Below are 4,378 nucleotides of genomic sequence, written 5' to 3'. Positions count from 1 at the left end.
GACCTTCTTCAATTCATTTGCAATCTAAAATTAGACCCTTTATTATTATGCTCTATAAGACAATAGCATTTATTAATTGTACCTAGCCTCCTCTTCTTCTTCTTGGAGAATAAGAAAGGGATGAAAATTATTACTCCTGTCCCTAATTACTTGTCCACTATTCCTTTTTTAGTTGTCTCTAATTACTTATTTATTTTGACAAATCAAGAAAGGACAAATTTTTTTTACCTATTATACCCTCATTACTTTAAAAAAGGTAGAACTTTTTGAAAAACTTAAATTTTTAATTCACCTACTTCATAATTAATAGAGATAAAATGGTAAAGTCACTATGTTAATTATTGTTTTCTTAATAGATGTGACAATTCAAAAGTGAACAAGTAATTACCAAAGAATATAAAGAGAAGGGAAAATTATAAATTTGGGGTCCTATAAAGTACAAAAATTATTCTTTTAAGGTAGAAAAATAATGTAAATAAGAATACACAAATTCTTTTTGAGATATAAACAGGGTGGGAAATAATATATTTTCTTTTTTTTTTAAATATAATTTTTTTTTAAAAAGAAGGGAAGTCGTTGGAGTACTTTCTTTACCCCTAATTCTCTTTGCCTTACTTTCAAAAGTACAGGGTATTTATTAAGCAAAGAGGACAGCAATTTTTATGAAAATTTAGGGTTTAAGGTTATTAAATTCCAAAAAGTACATTTTTCGAAGTTCCAAAATGATTTTCTTTCACAAAGTTAATAGGCTAAAATGGAACAAAAAAGTGATTAGGTTTAAATTCAGACATTATAGCATATTGACCTTCTAATTATTTAAGCATTATCGAGAATTGTAATGAGATGAATAAGATCTTTTCATAAAAAAGTTATCTTATATTTACATAAAAATAAAACAATAACTTGACATATGTCTTTTGAATACTTTTTGTCACTTAACTATGTGCATTTTCACCTAATTTATTATTCAACTATGATAAAGTACATTGATTTTGTGTAAATACAGAATGAAAATAAGTTTTTATAGGACCTCTCCACTCTTAATTAGAAATTTTGAGTATGAATATTATATGTGAGCGAAAAATCTTGATAGAAAACACAGCAATTCTAATTACAAAAGTAACATCCAGATGAAATATACTTGTCTAAGTGTAAAAAAAAAAAGTTCACCCTATTTTTTCATGCTTGTGAATCATTCCCCCATATACTATTTTAATTTCATAACAATAAAGAAAATACAAGGATAAATGATTTCTGAATACTGAAGTAACCAACAAAACATTGGCGCCAATCTAGGTCAAAATTTCATAAGTTTAGCTACTAGATTTCATGCTTAACTTTCTCGATCCCCTTTTTCTTTTTTCGTGTCATTTTCTCAAATATTATAAGTAAACAAGTTTCTAGGTGGGGTTTAGGGGGGTGGGGGGGACCCTAATCCAAGAGTGAGGTTAGTCACAATATTATAATACGAGTATTTATAATCAGTATTTTATATAAATATTTCTAAAAATTTAATGACTCAAAATATAATAATATTAACTTAATTATAACTAAATATTTTTGCGACAGTACCTTATAAAAATCTATTATCACTAAATATTTATTTTATATAGTACTGTCCAAATATAATTGAAATTACAAAGCAAAATCCAAACAAATCACTAAACATACTGAAAATTCGGCGCTTATGTCTCTGTAACTAAAATAATTATGTCTTTTCTTGAAAGATGCCATACCTTTATTTAGGTGACATTTTTTGTCTATTACCTTTATATTTATATTTAATTTTCCTAAGCGTGTCCAACAGACAAACCTTTCTTAATTAACCGAAAATAAATAATTCTCCAATAAACAAATACTTTTGGATTGATGACATTGTCAATTATAGCAGACAATAAAAGTCATAAAAAAAAAAAAGTCTTTCATGAAAAAATTAGTTTGAAGAATTTACTGTTCTTTAGGGCTCCATTGGCAGTTTCTTAAAAGCTTTTTTACGAAGTTGTTGGAAATTTAGACCAAGAAATTATTTTTATAATTATTTATATACAACCACCACCAAATTCTAAAAGCATAACTTAATGCACAAAGTAAGTGGAAGGGACTACCAATTTATTTATTTTTGGACTTTTTTCATTCACATTACTCACAAGACTAAAAGTGTCATAATATTCAATATGTTCCACGAGAGAAATTGTTTGAAAATTGAAATTAACAAACTTAAGCAAAGAGTTTTTCCAATATGAATAGTTTCGTTACGAGACAATGTAGGGTCATGCATGGTTTATAAATTATTATTTTTGTTGTTATGTGACATAAAATGAAAGCAAGGTAATTAAAAGAAAACACAAGCAATTGTTCAATCAGTGTCTATATCGTTGCTAAAAAAAACTTAATTTCAGTATGGGGTACGTTTGCGTTTAATAAATGTTTGGTAATGTGAATATAAATTATTTGAGTTATTAGTGAATTGTGAATACGGATAACTATTTATCTTCAATACGACTAACACAATTATTTTATAGAAGTACAATATTATAAGTTCCTATCAATGTCTACATTTGGCATTGTATGAGCACATGCATGAATAGACATTACAAATTTTATTGTACTGCTCCACACCAAAAATTTAGTCACCAAAGGTTTAGCTTTTAAATAATTAATTATTTTTGTGAGAAATTTAAATATAAAAATAAAAATGAAATTAATATAAGATACATTAAATACTATGTCCATGTGCTTGAATCCCAGCCACTGTTAGTAGTTGGGTCCTCTATCTCCCAGCCACTGTTAGTATCTGGGTCCTCTATCTCCCTGTTAATATGTTTCTTAAAAAGTAGCGCGTTTACAAAATTGAATTGAAATCGATAATTCGAATCGAAATTTTTTTATTGGTTTATCAGAAATGAATTATTGATTTAGTAGTTTTGATGACGGTTTTGATTTTTTTTTGTTATCGGGTTATGGGTTCTTAAAAGTTCTTAACGGGTTAACTGATAACCCGATAGTAAATTAAATAATTATATTTATACCATTTTGTATATAAAGTCTTTGACTTATAGTTTAGTTTTCTATTTTTCTTTATGTCTGTCTCAAACTCTTGATTATTCTACAATATAAAAGTATTTGTTTTTTTAGCAAGATGCAATATGTGAACTCAGGTGCATGGTTCATTTGTTTTTTCACATTATTCTAAGTGATTTTCAATGATTTTTTTTTGTGTTTGTCAAATCTTAACGATTAAATTGATAATGATCAATAACCGATAAATCAATATTTTAATGATTCTATAAAAAAATAGTATGTCTACAAACCGATAAGCTTTAAAACTGAACCAAACTGATCGATCAACAGCCCTACTTAAAAGGTGTACAATTTTATTTTTGACTTTTGTAGGATAGAATGTAAGTAGAATGCTATCTTTTATCAATTTCAAAATATTAATGGATAAAAGACGGTGATCCTAAGCTGTGGTGATTAAAATTTTCGACTTTCGAGTCTCTAGAAAAATTATTGTTATATGAATATGAATTTAATCAAATTTCAACAGGAAATCAGCTGACTAAGTAAACGGATCAAAAAAGTAGTTACTGAAAATAGAGCTGAGGAAGTGATAAATAGAGGAGGCGAAGAATTTAAGGCCGTTAGCCTATTAACTGTCGATTTGATCCTCTCTTTCCATGTTTTATGTGAACCCCACCCACCCCACCCCATCTAGTATACTACAGTCATCACTAAAAAAGCAAAAAGCACCAAGTAAAGGCTGACCATTCTTCCATTTTTCTCTCTCCAATTTGTGCCCTTTTTTTTCTCTCCACAACTCGCGCCATCATTCAAGGACACATTTCACTCAACTCTCACTCCTTTAACTTTCCCCCCTTCAACTTCAAGGTATGAACCATTAACATTCTCTTCTTGGGGTTCTCTTTTTCTTGAAATTTTTGGTAAAGTTTTCATCTTTTTCTCACACTGTATAGGTATGAACTTATCTTCTTGATTATTATCTTTTCTGTTTAATGCATTCTTTTGGTTCTTGGAAAATGATAATGGTAGTATTTGTTTTGTTAAAGAAAATTATGGCTGCCCATATCTGGAATGTTAGGTTTTATCCTCTAGTTATGGCTACTTTGTGACTGACAAGATCTTATTTTTTTTAGTATTATGTTAGGAATTAACAAGGAAATAAGAGTTTCAAGTGTTCTTGGTTTATGGTTTCTCTCATTTTCTCACTTCTTTTGATTTACTAATTGTTAATTAGCAGCCCCTCTTCTTAGTTTACTTGTATAATTAGCTTTTAATTCCCCAAGAGAAATAGCATGTTATTCCATTGTTTCTGAATTCTGTTTTTGCCTTTTTTGAGGGGGTTTGGGGGGGGGGGGTT

The 4,378-nt window shown here is 28.5% G+C and overlaps 1 protein-coding gene across 2 annotated transcripts in view; it reads left to right on the top strand.

Moving 5' to 3' along the window:
* The first annotated feature begins 3,748 nt into the window (after nt 1-3,748).
* LOC102585343 (uncharacterized) overlaps nt 3,749-4,378 on the top strand; it is a 4,018-nt gene continuing 3,388 nt past the window's right edge. Inside the window, exon 1 of one of the 2 annotated variants that reach the window (XM_006362329.2) lies at nt 3,749-3,888. The gene's annotated coding sequence lies outside the window, so the exon portion shown is untranslated. Of the gene's footprint in view, nt 3,889-3,908; nt 3,975-4,378 lie in introns of those variants that run through there. The other variant, XM_006362328.2, reaches the window with a different exon arrangement.

The sequence above is a fragment of the Solanum tuberosum genome, unplaced genomic scaffold, assembly GCF_000226075.1.
Source record: "Solanum tuberosum cultivar DM 1-3 516 R44 unplaced genomic scaffold, SolTub_3.0 scf00386, whole genome shotgun sequence".
Classification (NCBI taxonomy): Eukaryota; Viridiplantae; Streptophyta; class Magnoliopsida; order Solanales; family Solanaceae; genus Solanum; species Solanum tuberosum.
Note: the sequence above shows the minus strand (reverse complement) of the source record. Positions and strands in the feature narration are given on the sequence as shown.